At 43.4% G+C, this 19,874-nt stretch overlaps 1 long non-coding RNA gene across 1 annotated transcript; it reads left to right on the top strand.

Annotated features, from left to right (window-relative positions):
* Positions 1–7,807: 7,807 nt before the first annotated feature.
* LOC146403672 (uncharacterized) lies at positions 7,808–19,431 on the top strand. The gene is made up of 3 exons (XR_014844982.1): positions 7,808–7,837; positions 10,386–10,482; positions 13,978–19,431. It is a non-coding gene; the product is annotated as an uncharacterized LOC146403672 (long non-coding RNA).
* The last annotated feature ends 443 nt before the right edge of the window (positions 19,432–19,874 follow it).

Consider the following 19,874-nt stretch of genomic DNA (forward strand, 5'->3'; position numbering starts at 1 on the left):
GCCACTGAGCTACGAAGGCTTGACCTGTGAAAGGTTTCCTTTTACCCATTTCTGTTGGTCAGATCTAATCCACTTAAAACACGTAGATGCCTATACTCAAAGTAGTTTCCATAAAGGGCAGAGAAGGATCAGTGTCCAGTACATGTGATTTCCCTGGGGAACCTGGGGGGCTGCCCATTTACAGGTATGGCAGACAGTCTCCAAGAGGGCTGCCATCAGCACTGCTCCTCATCCAAGGGTGGAGCCTTAAATCCAGGCTGTTATTAGTGATTTCTCACAAGCAGAATGTGTAGGAAATGATATTCTGGGCCTTTCAAGGCCAGGTCAGACAAAGCCTTAGAGCTTCTGCCTGAATCTCTGCCAAGAGTCACTCCTGGGATGCCTCAGAATCCAGCTGCCACGCTGGGGGAGACTCAAGAAACATGGAAAGGACAGGTGAAAGTAAGTGCCATGGTTGACAGTCCCAGCTGAACTCTCAGCTGGCCTCTCAGCTGAACATCTCAGCCAGATGATTCCTTTCTAACCTAGCCCTCGGATAACTGCGTCCTAGCATCCTAGTCAAAGCCAGGTAAACCAGGACAACCACCCAATCAACTACTGAATTGTGAGAGATAATCAACTATTGTTCTAAACCACTATGCTTTGGGCTGGTTTGTCATATAGCAATAGATAACTGAAAAAAAAAAGATGAAAGTACATAACTGCCACTCTGTATTTACCAGTAATGAGGAGCTATTAAACCGGTTGATTTTATGTATTTATCTTTCCTTTCATCCATCCATCCATCCATCCACACATTCTTCTACCCACCGTTCCATCCATCCAACTAGCCATCTGACCCCTACTGAACATCTACTGTGAAAAGAATAGTGGAAGATACAAGTTTAGTTTTTCATTCAACAAGTATTTAATTAGAATTTACTATTGCCAGATAGCGATCAAGAAGGTATAGACAGATGAGAAAAGGAGTTGAAATCAAAGGCATCAGACAGATATGGTAACTGCTTGTACTCCAGTGGGGGAAGATGGAAAAGAAAGAAGTCCCTAAATAAGCAAATGGTGTAACTTAGAAGAGTACTCTACAGGAAATAAAACATCATTACAAAATAACTATTTTCTGAGTTAGCAGGTAAGTTGTGACTGTTGCATGTGTCTGTAGGATTGTTAGTGGAGAAAGTGGCACCTGGAGGCTTGAATGGCAAGGAGACTGGGGGGAGGGGAGCACTTTCTCATAAGAGAAAACCGAGTAAGGGTTCTGAAAAGGGAACAAGATAGGTACAAAAAAAAAGGGACAGCAAAAAGACTGGTGTGGTTGGAACATTTGAATAAGAGGGAGAATGAGAGAAGAGAGGATGGAGAAGTAAGAGGAAGCAAGATCATGTGGGCTCTAAAGGGGGTTTTGAATTTAACTAAAAATATACTGGGAAGCTCTTGCAAGATTTCAAAGCAGGGGCAGAGGATGAGTGTACTTTCCTTAGATGACTCTTGCTGCTGGGTAGAGAATGAACTGTAGAGGGGGAAGAGCGGAAGTGGGGAGACCACTTGGATGCTCTTGCAGTGGTCCAGGTGAGAAGTGGCAGGAACATGAACTAGGTGGGTAGCAGTGGGGACAATGAGAGAAGGTCCTATTCAGAATGTGTCTCTCAGGAGTTGCTATCGTGGCTCAGAGGTTAACAAACCTGACCAACATCCATGAGGATGCAGGTTTGATCCCTGGCCTTGCTCAGTGGGTTAAGGATCTGGTGTTGCCATGAGCTGTGGTGTAGGTTGAGGACATGGCTCGGATCCCGAGTTGCTGTGGCTGTGGTGTAGGTTGGTGGCTACAGCTCTGATTGGTCCCTGGCCTGGGAACCGCCATATGGCACAGGTGCGGCCCTAAAAAAGAAAAGAAAAACAAAACAAAACAACAACAACAACAACAACAACAAAAAGAAACAGAATGCATCTCTCAGAGGCAGAATCAATAGAAGTTGCTGACGGTCTAGATGCGAAGTGTTAGAAAAAGCAAAGACTAAAGGATAATTCCTTTAATGATGATCATGGCAACTGGGTGAATAGTGGTGTCCTTAAATGAGTTGGGCAGATTGGAGAGAAATGAGTGCATAGTTGGGGTAAACAGGTTCTCTTGGCCCTAGTAAGTTCAAACCTATTAGGCATGCTAATGAAGGCATTCAATAGGCAGGTGAAAACAAAAGCCTGAAGAAAGAGGGAAAGTCCTGAATTATGGTAGAAGCATAAAGATTTTACTTAAAGTCAGGGTTGTGTTTTCCTAGAGAGAGTGCTGGGTGAAAAGACAGCCAAGCACATTGCTGCAGTTACAAGCTGTGAACAAACAGAGGACCCAGCACAGGAGATTCAAAAGGAGTAGCCAAGTAGGTAAGAGCAACCCTAGCAGAATGCGTTGGCACAGAGCCACGTGAAGATGTTTAGAAAGGGAGATGTGGATGAATGATGTTTAGAAGTTAGTAATGTGAAGCCAGGGAATTATCCATTGGATTGGCTAAGATGGAAGTTGCTGGTGAGTTTGACAAGAATAGTTTCAGTGGGGTGGTGGAGACAAAATTCTGATAAAAGTAGGTTAAAGGGGAAAGGGGAAGTGAAGAGTTGGACATAGATGGCAGAGTTTAGCCTTGTAATTACTTTGTCTATAAAGAAAAAAAAAATGGGGCAGTTGTTGGAGGGGGACATGGGGTTAAGGGACATATGTATTTTGTTAAGAAGGAAGAAATTAGAGTATATTTATGTTAATTGGAATAATCCAAGAAGGAGAAATGCTTGATGTAAGAGGCAGGTGAGATCATTTCAAATGCAAAATCCTTGAGTTGATAAGAGGGGATGGATGGGGTCTAGAGCATAAATCACAAGGCTGGCTTAGACAGGAGCGGGAACTATTTATATATGTTAATAGGCAGGAAGGCAAGGTGCGCAGGAACAGACACAAGCAAGCAAACATTTTGTTGATGAGAAGAATTAGTTGTTCTCATTTGAGCTAATCTTCAGGTACTCGAGGCTTTGTAGGGGGGTTCAAATGAGTTGTCAGGGAGATAAAGAGTGTGAAGGGGTTACAGATGAAATGATAGGGAAATTGGAGGAAAGGGACAGATGTTGCTTCTTAGAAGGGATTTAGAAAATAGATTTTTAATTTTGCAAGTTTCAAACATTTCACTTAAATTCCAAGGTCTTTCCATTGAGCATATCTGTAATAGTAGCTACCAATTTTTTTTTTTCTCTGCCTTCCCAACACACATATATACACATGTGCAAACATTCCCAAAATCACACACAAATTGCCTTTCTGCCCCAAAGGTGGGCATCTGATCCAGCCTGGGCCAATTATAATGCCCCATACTCTGGGCCTTTGGGACTGTACCAGGAATGAGCATATAACCTAAGATAGGCCAATTAGTATCTTTCCCTGTGGTTATTTCGAAGAAAAACTGGAGGTAGGGATCTCTTTACCCAGCAATGCAATTCTGCGTCAGCCTCTGGCTGTGCTCTGCTGCACAGAAGAAGCCCATCTTAGTGGAAGTGAATGAGGTCAGAGCATTGGGAGGAGAAGAGCTAAGACAGGAAAGTCCAGATAGAATTTTGATGCTGGCCGAAATCCATCATATGGCTAAAGCGCATCTTCCTACATTCTACTACATTCTTAAGTGAATATAAGTGGAGTTTCTTTTTTTTTATTAGAGTATAGCTGATTTACAGTGTTGTGTCAATTTCTGCTGTATAGCATAGTGGCCCAGTCATATATATATGCATACGTATGTACATTTTTTTCTTATACTATCTTCCATCATGTTCTATCTCTAGAGACTGGCTATAGTTCCCTTTACTGTAAAGTAGGACCTCATTACTTATCCATTCTAAACATCATAGTTTGCACCTACCAACCCCAAACTCCCCGTCCATCCTTTTTCCTTCCCCTTCTCCCTTGGCAACCACAAGTCTGAACCTATCTGCAAAACAGACTTCAAGTGGAGTTCCTCTTGTTTGAAACACGAAGAACCTCAACCAACAACCTACCCCCTAGGACGTGTAGGGACAGTCACCCCTCCTGTTCCCATGGCGGTTGTTACCCCTCTTCTGGCTTTCTTCCCCATGAGCCTTGACCCATTTCCAAAATTATCAACACCACGACGCTCCCCATTCAACTGTGACTGGTTAAAGAGAGCTGGAACACAGATGAAAGGTAATTCCTTCCTGGCCTCACATTTGGGTGTCAGTTTAAAAATGCCTCTTGGAGCTCCTGTTGTGGTTCAGCGGAAATGAATCTGACTAGCATCCATGAGGATGCAGGCTTGATCCCTGGCCTCCTTCAGTGCGTTAAGGATCAGGCGTTTCTGTGAGCTGTGGTGAAGGCTGCAGCCATGGCTTAGATCCAGTGTTGCTGTGACTGCTGTAGGCTGGCGGCTACAGCTCTGATTCGACCCTTAGCCTGGGAACCTCCATATGCAGAGGGTGCAGCCCTAAAAAAAAAAAAAAGAAAGGCAAAAAAAAAAAAAGAGTCTCTTAGATCTTAAGGGCATTTTGCTTTTACAGTCTCTCCCTGGCTCTAGGACATGAGCTGGTAGCTGTTTGCAGAGGAAACAAACTCTGGGTAGTATTTATTTGCAGTTTTCTTTCTATGAAGGCTTCCCCCCCACCGCCTTTTTTTTTTTTTTTTTTTAAAGCAATGGGAGCCTGCTGTGTAGCACTGGGAACTCTGTCTAGTCAATTATGATGGAACACATAATGTGAGAAAAAAGAATGTATAGATGGATGTGTAACTGGGTCACCATGCTGTATAGTAGGAAAAATATATACGTAAATGATTAAAAAAATAAAAATTTTTAAATGATTTTTATTTTTTCCATTATAGTTGGTTGACAGTGTTCTGTCTATTTCTACTGTACAGCAAATTGACCCAGTCACACACATACATGTATATTCTTTTTCTCACATTATCCTCCATCATGCTCATTTAGATAGGGGCCTCTAATGCCTCGAAAATGTGACGGTCGCTCTTCTTCCCGAGGTGCCTATTGGGATTACCCAATCTGACCTTTCTTTCAGGCTCTCTTCTAGGCTGTTGCTAGCATCTAACACTTAGATTTGGATTGGGACACTCTGCCTGAAAGCCACCACCCACGAGGAGGCTGTGGTTTAGCGAAGACGACAGCCTCAACATCCAACATGAGACCAGTGTCAGAGGGATAATCAGCAGCACCCTCCCCCTTGATATCTTCAAGTTCAGGTCTGGAAGGGGATGATGGGAGCTGGCAGGGCAAACTGGTCTAGGAAAGCAGACATGCCTGAACTTGATCTGTGTGTGGGGGGGTCTCTCTCTCTCTCTAGAAAAAGGGTGAGTGTGGGACCTACAGTCACATCTGGGGTCCTTTAAGAGGAATTCCAAGAGAAGGAGCTGCCTGACGGAGAGGTACTGGACAGTCTCCGTGGCTCTGATATTAAGCTCTCATTTCGCTGGAGCCTAACGTACAGAAGAAAAAATGTTCTTCCTCCGGATCCTTCTGGTTGGGAAAATAAGAGTAATTTTTTGATAAAATACTAGAATCGGTGCTCTTTTAGAAGGGGCGTGGGGCTGGTATGTCTGAGGAGTTTCCGGCTATTGAAGGGCCACAGTCGAGTGGCCTAATCACAAGCCTCAGAATCATCTTCTAAAATCAAATGAGCAGATCCTGGTTCCCTTCTGTCAGAATCTAACCTGGTCCAACTCTGATCTCTTGCCCCTGTCTGTGCTATCCTGTACGTCCTTGACAATCTGTATTGTTGTACCCTTCTTTTTTTTTTTTTTTGTCTTTTTGCCATTTCTCAGGCTGCTCTTGTGGCATATGGAGGTTCCCAGGCTAGGGGTCGAATCAGAGCTGTAGCCACCGGCCTACGCCAGAGCCACAGCAACGCAGGATCCGAGCCGCGTCTGCAACCTACACCACAGCTCACGGCAACGCCGGATCGTTAACCCACTGAGCAAGGGCAGGGACAGAACCCGCAACCTAGTTGGATTCGTGAACCACTGAGCCACGACGGGAACTCCTGTGCCTTTCTTAAGGCATTGGGATGGTTTCCACCACGGTGCTTTTTTATTTTGGAAATCAGCCACATCTTTGAGCTACACCGCAGCTCGCGGCAACGCAGGATCCTAACCCACTGAACAAGGCCAGAGATCGAACCCTTATCCTCATGGAGACTATGTGGAGGTTCTCACCTTCTGAACCACGATGGCAACTCCTATTTTTCACTTTTTAAAAATTGAAATTAATTGATTTACAATATTACATTAATTTCACGTGTACAATATAGTGATTCAATATTTTTATAGATTATACCCCATTTAAAGTTACTACAAAATAATGGCTCTATTTCCCTGCTTATTTATTTTATACACGGTAGTTTGTGTCTGTTAATCCCCGACCCCTCCATCACCCCTCCCTTCATCCCTCTCCCACTGGTATGTCTGTGAGCCAGGTTCTGCTTTGTTACATTCATTTGTTTGTTTTGTTTCTTCGTTTCCACGGATGAGTGATAACAGAGTACTTGTCTTGGTCTGCCTGCCTTCGCTCCTGTCGATCTAGTCCGTATTATGACTGGTTAAGCCTCCTTCCCCCGCAGCCCCGCATCTGCTGCGGTACAGTCCGCTTTCTCAGGGAATTGGGCTGCATGATGGCAGAGCTGAATATAGAACCTGCCAAGAGGAGATTCAACCTTGTTTACATTCTTGCTGGCAGCTCGCGAAGAAGCGGCTGTGTACTCCAGCCGTTATCTGAACCAAAAATAACACAAGAAAATGATTAATTTCAGCTAAAAATAGGCAAGCGCTGGCTCATGTCAGCCATGCTAATCAGGCTCTGAGCTGACTGCACTGCGGTGCCGGGCGGGAACCTGGGGACCAAAGCGAGGAACTAATCTGAGCCCCTAGCAATCACCTCCCACTTTTTCTCTTCTTTTTTTTCTCTTTCTTCTTCTGTCTCTTCCTACCTTGTTCCTATTTTTTCTCCTTCTCTTCTTTCCCCCTCCATTTCTTCCTTGTTCTGCAGGGTTCTCCCCTCCTTTCCTCTTTATCCTTTTTCTTTCAACATCCGCCCCGCCCCCATTTCACTGCCACTTGTGTGACCACCTCTTCAGTCTGCAATGGATCCATCCAGTTGTCCAGAGCACGGCTTCTGATAGCAGGATCTGTGTCTACTTGTAGCACATGAGATGATAATTGGGTGGTAGAAGGATGACCTTTGGTTGTGAAAAATCAAGTATTTTAATGTTTTACATTTAAAGAAAAGAGAGTAATCTAGCTCATTATTTCATGGATGGTAATGTCTAAGAAGGGACCAAACTTAGGTATTTAAGCTAAAAAAAAGTATCTCAATTTAAAGAGAAAGTTAAATATATGTAGGTATGACCAGATCACGTTGCTGTCCACCTGAAATTAACATGCTATCATAAACCAACTATATGTTAATTTAAAAAAGGAAAAACAAAAAGATAGTTATGTCAGTAAATAATAATACTGTCTTTTGTTAGGATGAACTATATGAAATTGCTGACAATTGGCCATTTTTGACTTACAAAAATGACAATTTTCTACGATTTCCCCGGTAGAATAAAACCCACGTTCCTCAGCCTATACAAAGTCCTTTTCTCTCTGGCCCCAATTTATCTTTCAATTCTGAGTTTCCAATTTTACCCTAGATGAACCTTCTGTTTTAATTAGATCAGCAAATATTTACCAAGGGCCAACTGCAAAGGGGCACTGGGCAAGGTCTTAGGGTTTCGGGAAGCTGTGAAATCAATGGTTCCTATAATGAAGGAGCCTGCTGACAGGAGACAGACTGGCTTCAGGAAAACTGTAAGTATTAAGATGTGGGTTTCAACTGGGGTGGTATTGCCCACTTAGGGATATTTGGAAAAACTGGTAGAGATACTTGGTTGCCACAGCGGTTGGGGAGTATCTTTAGGATACTTAGGGCGTGGGAGTCATACCCGCTAATTTTCCTGCAACACATGAGGTGGTTCCACTGGATTGCTCAGTGAAGAACTGATGCACCCCAAATGCCAAGAGTAACCCCACGAGAGACACAAAGGCACAAGGAGAAGGGGCGACTTGCCAAATCTGGGACTTCCGAGAAGTATTCTCGGGGAGGTGGCATCACGCTGAGTCTGGAAGGAGGAAGGGCTGGTTTGTGACTCGAAGTGGGAGAGGCCTTGTGGGCAGAGGGTCAACATAGATGATTATAGAAAATCTGAGTCAGCTTAGCTGCTGTTTTTTCTTCACTTGGCTTCCACTGTGTCCTGTATTTGGACACATCCATTCTCTGGGGCATTTCATCTCAGTCTTCAGAAATTGCTCCCATCCGTCACTATGTGGCTCATATCCGATTTTCTTTATAAAGTCCTCTTATTGGTTCAATTGAGGGCGATTTCTTTCTAGGCCTCCTGACCCCAGTGAGGCTCCGTGCCTTGGTCCCTGTCTCCCCTCCCCTCCTTGGTTGTGACCTTTTTGAAAGGAAGAGATGTTTTATGCCCTTTTTGGCAAGCAACAACTAATAAATAATACCAAGTTTGTCCTGTAATATGTTACATAGGCAAATGCATTCTGTTTCTTTTTATAGAAAAAAAAAAAACTATTTCTCAAATTGCTTCTCAGAATGGCTCAATGACACCGTTTTGTGGGTACTTTCACCCTATTGTGTAGGTTAGCAATTCTCAACTGGGGACAGTTTTGCCTCCCAGGGAACATCCGTGATTATCATGACTGGGGCAGGGCTGCTCCTGGCATTTAGTGTGTAAAAGCCAGGATGCTACCCAATCTTACAATGCACAGGGCGGCTTCCCACAGGAAGAATTATGGGTCTAAAATATCAATGGTGCTTAGGTTGAGGAATTCTAGTATCAATTAAGAAACATAACTAATTTCCCAAAGGCTGGGCAGCAGACTGGAGAAAAACCCACCAGAATTTGAGACATCAGTACCATGAAGGCGTGGAGGAAGAATAACTATGGAGCCTGGCAACTTACTAGAAGGTCCCAGACTCCTATCTCACATTCCTGCTTTGTCTTCCATCACCGCCTTCCCTGCATCAGTTGAATCTCTAGGTGCCATGCTGCTGCATTTTGCCTATGACATTGGGTATATCTTTAACTTGTTAAGCCTCAGTACCTTTATTCATAAAACTAATAAAATCTGTTATGGACTCATTAAGAGATTAAAGGTGGAGTTCCCATTGGGCTCAGAGGGTTAAGAACCTGATATAGTCTCCATGAGGATGTGAGCTTGATCCCTGGCTTCATTCAGTGGGTCAAGGATCTGGTGTTGCCACAGGTTGTGGCGTAGGTCAGAGATACAGCTCGGATCCCATGTTGCAGTGGCTGTGGCGTAGGCTGGCAGCTCTGATTTGACCCCTAACCCAGGGAACTTCCATATGCCATGAGCGCAGCCCTAAGCAGAAAAAAAAAGAAGGATTAAATGTGAAAGTATACAAGTATGCATGGAAGTGTGATGGTGGTATTTATTATATACCTACTACGTGCTGGGTATCATTCCAAAGAGTTTATATACCTAAGTTTATATAATGTGTGTATGTGTGTGTGTGTATATATATGCATATATGGCATACATATATGAAGTAATTCCTCCCAATAACCCCATGGGGCAGGAACTATTATTAGCTCCATTTTCTAGATAAGGAAACCAAGACTCAGGAATGCGAAGTAACATATGGGAGTATCACAGTTTGGCAAGTGGTGTAGGTGGGATGGGAACCCCAAATCCACATGCTGAGGCACTAAACACACCTCACACTTCATATGTGTGTCCAGGCTCTGTATTCTTCTGCCTCTTCCCACCTGCCGTTGCATTTTTCTGCCCCTGCTATTAAATGCGTTCCTGCTGCTGGTGGGGAGAGGGGAGAAGTGCCAGGCTCACTGTCCCCACGTCTGCTCTGTCCACCCTAGGTTAAGCCTAAACTGTGTCTCCAATTGCCAGCTTATTTGTCCTTGTTCTCTGTATCAGTAAGACCCAAGTTGCGACCAGTTCTAAGCACTTCAAAAGATAATCAAGGAAAAGTAACTGGCTCAGATCCACTCAGCTGGTCACAGGGGCTTTTAGGGTATAGTATTAATCTTCCAGCTAGGGCTGCCATGGCAAGGTTCCACAAACTGGGTGTCTTACAACAACAAAAATTTTGTCTCCCGGTTCTGGAGGTTAGAAGTCTAAAAGCAAAGCGTGACAGGGCCATTGTCCCCCTGAAAGCCGGAGGGGAACCCTTCCTTAACTCCTTCCATGCTCTGGTGACTGCTGGCCACCTTTGGAATGCCCCTGGCTTGCAGTCGTGTCTCTCCAACTCGGCCTCTGTCGTCACGTGGCATTCTGTCCATGTGGTTCTCCTCTTCTGTAGGGACACCATTCACACTGGATTAGAGCCCAGCCTATTCTGGAATGGCCTCACCTTATCTTGACAGACTACCTGTGCAACGACCCTGCATCTGACTAAGGTATGAGGGCTTATGGCTTCAACACATCCTTTTCTTTGAGCGGAGCACACAATCCAACCCGTGACATCACTTTGTCTCTGTCCTCTCCTGGAAACTGGGCTCTGCTTGGGGCTCGGCCACCCCCAAGCCTCCCTCTGCCTTCCTCAGTCTCTCTTTGGAGGGCAGATAGTATGTGTGCAGCTTCTTAATCTTCAAGGAAATGAGGTATCGCGTGTCCTTGTCAGAATCCCTGCTAGTTCATATGTTAGTTGATCCAAATAAATGAGCTCTTGAATAAATACCATCTGGCCCTGCTGAGTCACTTTCTCAAGTGGCCCCCGTCACCGCCTCCCATCAGGGGCATCCGTCTCTACTGATGCCATGATTACCAGAGCTCGTGAGTAGCGCACAGCCTGTTTCCCACTTGGATTCCGTTCTGTGCATTATGGGCTGGAGGGGCACCCCCAGGAGGTTAGGATCCAGCCTTCCTGAAATAAAATGCCGTTGCTCAGTGTCTCTAAAAGTAGTGTGACAAAGTTCAGTCCCCACTCTTCTTTTTCCTTGTCTTCTTTTATAAAAATGTGGGCTTAAAACTAAAAGGGACTTCCATGATAGAACATGATGAAAGGTAATATGACAAAAGGGGTGTGTGTGTGTGTGTGTGTGTGTATGGCTGGATCACTTTGCCATACAGCAGAAATTGACAGAACTTTGTAAATCAACTGCAGTAAAAATTTTAAAAACACTAAAAGGGTTTCTTATAACAACTTTCATGGAAATTAAAACAGAAAAAATATTCGCTCCTGTCTCTCCACGCCTAACAGAGCAGAACTGTGAGAAACTTCATTTCCCAACTTTAAAGGCATACATATTTTTACATTAATTGCAACATATATAAAATGTTCTGCTCTATATTTTTCTACTTTCATATTATTTTTAAAGGAAAATTTTATGTTGCAACATGGTCACGCCAGTGATTGCAAAGTATTTCCATTGGGTTAGTTTACCAAAATTTAATTAATCAAAATATTTTATCAGGCATATAAAGTTTGGTTTTCTTGGTTAAATAGCAATCTGTAAATATGCTGTAGTGGTTTTCTTTGTAAGGTTTTTTTGGTTTTGTTTTTTGTCTTTTTAGGGCCACACCCACGGCATATGGAGGTTCCCAGGCTAGAGGTCTAATCAGAGCTGTAGCCGTCAGCCTAAGCCACAGCCACAGCAACGTGGCATCCGAACCGCATCTGCAACCTACACCACAGTTCATGGCAATGCCGGATCCTTAACCCACTGAGCAAGGCCAGGGATGGAACCTGCAACCTCATGGCTCCTAGCTGGAGTCATTTCCGCTGAGCCACAAAGGGAACTCCTGAGGGTTTTTTGTTTTCTTTTTCTTTTTGAATTTGTGCCTTGGCATGTGTTGCCAAGAGAATTTCTTGGTCAAAGGCATCACTATATTGACTCAATTTATTTAACTGATCTGGCCTAAAATAATTTTTCCAATATATTTGTGTTCCTTTTCCCCATACAATCTTACAAGCACTAGACTTTATAATTTTACATTTTCTCTAAAATTATCTTTGTGGGTATAAAATTGATACCTTGGAGTTCCCGTCGTGGCGCAGTGGTTAACGAATCCGACTAGGAACCATGAGGTTGCGGGTTCGGTCCCTGCCCTTGCTCAGTGGGTTGACGATCCGGCGTTGCCGTGAGCTGTGGTGTAGGTTGCAGACGCGGCTCGGATCCCGCGTTGCTGTGGCTCTGGCGTGGGCCGGTGGCTACAGCTCCGATTCAACCCCTAGCCTGGGAACCTCCATATGCCGCGGGAGCGGCCCAAGAAATAGCAACAACAACAACAACAAAAGACAAAAAAAAAAAAAAAAAAAAAAAAAGAGTTACATAAACTTAAAAAAAAAAAAAAAAAATAAAATTGATACCTTAATACAGTCTTAATTTGCACATCTTTGGTTATAAGTGAGAACAAACACCTTTAAAATGCAACTTAATGTCTCTTACTCCTGATGCATTGAAGAGCCATTGGCTGATGCTTTGGTCAGGTGACCTCTAGTAATGAACCCTATCTAGGAAGCCATACCTGCAACAGAGAGAAGAAGCCCTATCTTCTCTTTCTCCTCCTTCTCCTCATATTTCTGCCCTTCTAGCGAGTGTTTTGGGACCTCAGGTAGCTGTGGGGCAGTGAGTTTCTCTATGTGCTCTAGCTCTGCTCTTTCCATAACCCAGACTTCATGGCCCAAATGGACAGAAAAAGAGCAACTCTTATCATTTAGCACATGTGTCCATCGGGAGCAGTGGGGTATTCGCTCAGGTTCCTTCTGCTACACTGACTCTATAGGATGTTGTTAGAAAAGCAGATAGGAGTTTGGCTGATTTGAGTCAGGAACATGACACCATACTATTAAGTGTCCCCAAGTCACAAACCAAAATACACCAGCATCAAAAAGCAAACCTGTGGGATTTAGTTAACTGTATTCTAAATACAAACCTATAATAGAGTTTTGCTGGAAAGGAGAAGGGGAGCAGAGAGAGGAGGAAGGATGAAGGCATATAACAGACACTTAGATAAGCAAGGGTCAGCAGACAGTTATGTACATGGGCCAGACTGTAAATATCATAGGCTTATGGCCATACGATATGTCATAGCTACCTTGTCCTGCCACTGTTGCACAAAAGTTGCAATTCTTCAGTGAGGGTTGTTCTAATTGTTCTAATCTTACTAATCTCAGTGTATATCACCGAGATTGGAATTTCACCTGACTTTCTTATGTGACTAAAGATTATTTTTTCCTTTGATTTTTTTGACTTTTACCTCTGCAAATGCAAAAGCCGCTCTTGGCTCACACATCACACAAAAGCAGGCAGTGGGCCGGATTTGGTCCACGGGATGGAGTTGGCTGATCTCCAGGCTATAGAATCGGAAAGGGGAGGATGAGGTTGTGAAGTGGTTTTCAAGCTTCCTTTAGTAGGAAACTTATTTATAACTTTTAGAAGTCCTACAGATATAGTAAATGAGAGCATCCCTGCTCCAGTGAAGCAAAGGAGTGCCTGGGGGCTGCTTCTCAGCCTCTTCCTTCCTCTTCCTCTGCTCCCTCCCACACCTAAGGCAACCCCTGGATCACCTCTGGCTGTGCAAAGCAGGCTGACTTAGAAATCCTGAGGCTGGATTTGAGTCACTCTTCGGCTACCCTGGGCACCTGCATGGGATAGGTGCTCATTATATCCATTCATCCAATTAGCGGATGGACTGGTTTCTTAGCTCGCTGGTTTCCTTCCTCTCTCTTTAAAAACAAGTCGGAGTTGAAGAGGGAAGGATGGAAAGATCTCCAAGGTCTCCTCCAGCTTCGTGTGATTCTAGGTCATATACGCTCCGATACTGGAAAGGGCCTCACTTATTAGATTGGTCGAATATAGAGCATGGGCTTGGCTTCCCTCAATTGATTGGTACTTTTTTTTTTTTTTTTTTTTTTTTTTTTTGCAAACGCTTGTTCTGAGATTGATTAGACATAATTGGAAATCACACAGAAAGAAATCATGGGTGTGGTAATGGAGACGCATCGATGCTGAAATGTCTAAACTTTCTTGTTCCACAAATTGGAAAACATGGAGCATTCTTCAACTGGAAGGCCCATTCTTTGAAATTAGGAATGCTGAATTTTCTTCTTTGCCGAAAAGCTCCTCAGCACAGTAGGTATTTGAAAAAACTGTTATTGATGTTGATATTAACAACGATGGCTACCCTCTGACTTCTTGCTGGTTCTGCTACAACACCACTAGCCGACTTTCTCTGCTTCCAATACACCAAGCTCATTTGTGCCTCAGGGACTTTGCTTTTCCTTTGTCTGGAAAAGTAGACCCCTGTGTCTTTACATGGCTCTTTCTCTTCATTTAGGTCTCAGTTTTCACAGCAGCCTCTCCGAAAGGACTTCCCTAGACATCCTGGATAAATAGGATTACCTCCTTTCCCTATCCCTGCCCTGTGAGGGAGTCAGTACTCAAGGAACCTCACCTCTGGTTGTCACAGCCATGTTGGAGTCCCACCACTTGCTGAGCTAGGGTTGGTCTCTGGGAGCAACTGTGTATGGTAAAAATGAAGGTATATATCACTTCCAGGGTTAGGTTACAAATGACCATGGCTTCCATCTTGGGTGTGTGTGTGGTCTCTTTTGGCTCATCTGCTCTGGGGGAAGCCAGCTGTCATGTTTTGAGAATATTAATGCATCCTCTGGAGTGATCCAGTGAAGAGGAATGGAAGATTCTGGCAGCAACCAGTGCAGAAGTGAGACCTGCCATCAATCGCGTGTGAGCTTGGAACAGGATTCTCCTCCAGTTGAGTTTTCCGATGAGGCTGCAGCCCCAGCTGACTGCAACTTCCTGAGAGAGTCTGTGAGCCAGAACCATGTAGTGAAGCTGTTCCCAGATTCCTGGCCTGCAGAAACTATGAGCTAATGCTTGTTGTCTTAAGCTAAGTTTGGGGGTAATTTGTTACACAATAGGTAGCTTATATACTGTGATTTATTTTCTTTGTAATGCTTTTCATTATCTGATATTGCCTTATTGATAAATAAGTGGTGGAGGTGGAATTATAAACAAGTAATTTACAACATATGCTGTGAGTTCAATGAGAGACCTCTATTTAAGGTAAGTGTAGGCCAGTAGTTTTCCACCTGTGATCTCTGGGTCAGCAACACTGGGAATGCAATAAAATGAAAATTCTTAGGCCACACACAAGACTTACTAAACCAGTAACTCTTAGGGTGAGGTCCAGAAAATTGTATTTTTACAAGTCCTCCAGGTTATTCTGAAACACACTAACGTTTGAGAGCTACTGGTAGAGCATTATGGGAGGAGGGCATGAAGGAGGGCAGCCATGCTGGCCTCAAACCCAAGATAAAAAGTAAGGACACCAAGGAGATACCCTGGAGGAGGGGGCACTTGAAATAATATGTAAAAATGATTTAATTCTTTGAGTTCCCTGGTGGCTCAGTGGGGTAAAGATCTGGCATTGTCACTGCTGTGGCTCAGGTTTGATCCCTGGCCCAGGAAATTCCACAAGCTGCAGGTGCCAACAACAACAACAAAAAGATGATTTGATTCTAGGTGCGCAAGATGAGTGCAACAGCATTCAAATCATAAAAAGTAGAGTGGAGAATTTTTTATAGAAAATTTTATAAAAGTGACTCTATTCCCCAGTACAGTGGGAAGTCTTTCTAGCAGAGCTGACAGCTGTGTAGGAGCTTTCCAAGAGAAGGAAGTGCAAAGAGAATCCCTGGCAGAGAGAACTACACAAGAGAAGACTCAGAGGTAAAGGACCTGCTGAGATTACATCAAAGGGTCATTAGCTGCAGGTCGTGGCAAGGGATGAAGCTGAAAATGCAGGTTGGAACCACATTGCTCCAAGCTGGGCAAAGGATCCTGGGTGTGGACCAAGTGAGATACACATAGAATTCCCTGAATTTGAACATTCTGGGGCCAGATGGTGGGATAGCATGAATCTCTGAAGTGGCAGGGGTGCACCTGTAACAGGAGGCTGTCAAGGTGAGGGGAAGGAAAGGTGGGTGTTCTCTTCCCCTTCAGTGACTGCCTGGCCTCAGGCACTGGCTGCCTCCCTCTGTCTGCTGAGATGACAGGTCTCCAGTCCTTCAGGCAGGAACTGCTGGCAGGTTTGATCACAAAGGGTGAGTTGTTCTTGGGACCAAGCAAGACAAAGACACTCCTTTCACTGTGCACAGGAGGTAAATCTTGCTTCTCGTACCAAGACTGCCTTTGCCCTCTATCCCTCCCAGGTACTGCTTCCCCAGTTAGGAAACTCCACCTGCTCCCGCCTCCTCATCATTTGACTAGAATGGGATCAAGTGCAATTGCATGTAGCTTGCCTTTTAGGTTAGAGGGCTGAATTGACTTTGTACAGCATGACTTCCGTGGCATGCCCTTTTGCAGAGTCACAGGGACTGTACTGTGTCCAGAACAAGGAGATTAAAATAACCAACCACTGTATTTACAGCCTGAGTACTGGGATGGCTTAAAGCTGGTTTATTCCACTGTAAGTTGTTCTTCACACAGAGGTCCACACAGTTGCATTCTTGGGGGAGGTTCATCGACCTCTTGTGGTCACTGTTCATTTCTAGAGACACTTTGTGTTCCAGGAGCTAAGCCACACACTTCTCTAAACACTTACTGAAAGAATAACACACAGAGAACTCTACCCAATATTGTGTGATCATCTATGTGGGAAAAGAATCTGAAAGAGAATGGATATGTGTTTGTGTATGATTGAATCACCTTGTTGTATGGCAGAAATTATCACAACCTTGCAAATCAACTATACTTTGATAAAACTTAAAAACAGTAACAGACCAAAAGACAATGAAGGAATGAATGAACGTCCTGGTAAGAATGTGAACTTTCGCGGCCAGACAAAACTAGGTTCCAATTCCAGCTCTATTACTTATGTTAAGTCACATATAAGGTCACAAGCTATCTTGTTTTTCAGATTGTCTATGTTCTTATCTGTGAAATGGGGCTCCTGTTTGCCTTGAAAATGTTTTCTGAAGAGCAAAGGAAGTGAGACATATAAACATACCTAGCATGATGCTGAGTGCTTGGGAGGCCCCTCCAAAAGGATGGATTCCCTACAGATCAGGGGTTTGCAACCTTAGCTGCACCGTCGAGTTATCTGAGAAGCTTTCAAACCTACTGACACCTGGATCCCACCCTCAGCCTACTGAATGAGAACAGTTGAGGGTGGAGCCCTGGTATTTGCACTTTTATAAGCTCCCCAAGGACATGTGGGGACACACACACACACACACACACGAGGGTTGAGCATCATGTTTATGGAAAAGTGAATGGCAACTCTGTCTACATATTAGAATCACCACTGAAGCTTTTAAAAAATACTAATGCCTGGGACCTGCCTCAGAAAAAGCCTGTTTTAATTGCTCTGGAGTTGGGGGGGGGTTTTCAGTATCAGGTTGATTTAAAAGCTCCCTGATGAATCTATTATTTAGTCAGGATGGGAAAAAACATAATATATAGCCTTCCTACCCATCTACCCACTTACCCTACTAACTCATTTCGTGACTATCAATTAGGAAGACTTTTTGCAAATCAGAAGTTAATTGCTTCTCATTTAAGCTCTCACCACACTATTTTCCCATATAGTTCATTCACATATATTGTAGTTGGTTGCTTAGAACTCTAACTCCTATTAAAAGTATGAGCACCTTGAGGAGAGGGGTAGAATTTTGTCTTTCAAGGGTCTGGCCCAATACCTGGCAAAATAGGTGCCTGTCTATAGGAGGTTTGAGTCTATGAACAGATTTCTCAAAATACCATTAGTCTTATCCCTAAGTGAAAATGAAGTTGCAAAAATCTGAGCCTATACGAGGATCTATTTTCTAAAAAGATCAGTGTATCTATGAGAATCACTAAATAATTTATATATGAGCACACACACAAATTGTAGTTTTTCCTTAAGTGGATTAGATGACTTTTCTACTTGCAACTGTATATATGAAATCATATATATGTAGTCTGGGAGTAGAACTGACTTAAGACACACCTTTATTCAGAGACTTCAGGAATGTCTACCATGACCCAGTTGTTCTCTTTCTTCCATTTTATCTAAGTTAGAATTATCCTCAGACAAATATTGCCTCCTCATTGTAGCAAAGTGGCTGCTGAGGAACCAGATTTCATATCTTCTCCTGCTCAAGTTAAGCAGAATGAGCTAAATTCTCTAAGAAGTCTATGCAGAAGTCTTATGATAACACACTGGCTCTGACTGGATCAGATGCCTATCCTTGAATCCATCTGTAAGAGCCAGGAGAAAGAAGTGTTGTGATTGGCTTGGCTGATGGGATACCTGACCTCATGCACGTGGCCTGAGACTGAAGGTTCCCCAGGCAACAGTCAGAGTGTGGTTATTTGAAGAAAGGCAACTGGATGCTTGGCAGCAAAAACAACAATTACTCACTCTAATCAGAATCTAGTCAGTCAATTTACCTAAATACAAGTTTTAAATTGAAAATTTAATATTTTTTATCAAAAAGTAAAAATTGTTTTTACTTCTGTATAAATATTCTCACACATAGTTTATACCTTAATCTTAAAGGAAATTAAATATAAAAAATTGCTCACTTGAACACATGCGTATTTCAAAAGACTGTGCCATTGTGAGATATTGCTGTTTCTGTTGATAAAGAAGAGTATTAATTCCAGATCCTTCCTGCTCACTGCTGGCTTTGAGGGAAGTTACAGACACTGTGTGGTTCTAATGTCCACACAGCAAATACGCAAGAGAAAAATCCATCCACCCATCCATCCACCTGTCCATTCATCCATCCATCCAACAAACATCAACATCCACCCTTTTAACAAGAATTATGGGTTTTAAGTACTCAGCTTTCTGAGACAGGTAAGACAAATCTCCCCTCACCCCATGACCAGAAGCTCTGCATCTCAGAGGGACAGGCATTTGTGAACTGCCCATGATAGAGCATGATGAATGCTTTGCTGGAGGGATGAGCAACATGCTGAGAGACCATGGAGCAAGAACAGTACAGTATGGCAATTTGATTCTCAGAAGAAAAATGGCATTCCCAGGTGGAGATGCCACACCTTCTGGAGCATCTTATAATCTGTGGTTTACTTTCACAGGGGAGAGCTATAGCCTTCCCTTATCCCACTTGCTTGGTCTCGTCTGCAAAGCCCGACAACCATGAAGGATGTACTCATAAAAAAAGAAGAAACGCAGGCAGCCAGCAAACAGGGAATCTGTGCCTCAGAGAGATCTCTGATCAAGTCACATAATATATGTGTTCCAGGGTGCACCTGGTTGTACCTGTGCAGGTGCTATAAAATGTAAGAGGGGGAATCATTCTGTGTTGGTAAACCCATTCACATTTTATTTATTTATTTATAGATTTAAAAAATATTAAAAAATTTTTTGAAGTATAGTTGTGTTAATTTCTGCTCTATAGCAAAGTGATTCAGTTATACATAAACACATATCCATTCTTTTTCAGATTCTTTTCCAGTATAGGTTTCATAGTACGATGTTATTTTATCTTTTCACAGTATGATTTTAGAGGACAAGGAAGATTGCCTCCTCTGATACCACAATCTCTACACCTTATCCCTTTGATATATTCAGACATGCCTTTCAGCTGCTATCAGTTTTTCTACCTCCCTGTGGCTGGGGGTACTGGTCAGAAGTGAGTTTGGAAAGAAAAAAATATATTTTTAGTCCTCGCTATTTATTTGGCAACTTCTACATGATGACTCTTTGCTGGTACTTGGAGACGTCGAGATGAAGAGGATACAGGTGTGTCCTCAGGAATTCTCAGTCTGATGGGGAAATAGAAGGATACAGTCACCCTGTAGGAGGGTGAAGGGCA

Source organism: Sus scrofa, chromosome 4, assembly GCF_054392235.1.
Source record: "Sus scrofa isolate SSC_HxYL_T2T_F1_AM1 chromosome 4, Sscrofa_HxYL_maternal_Yorkshire_Landrace_v2.0, whole genome shotgun sequence".
Lineage (NCBI taxonomy): Eukaryota > Metazoa > Chordata > Mammalia > Artiodactyla > Suidae > Sus > Sus scrofa.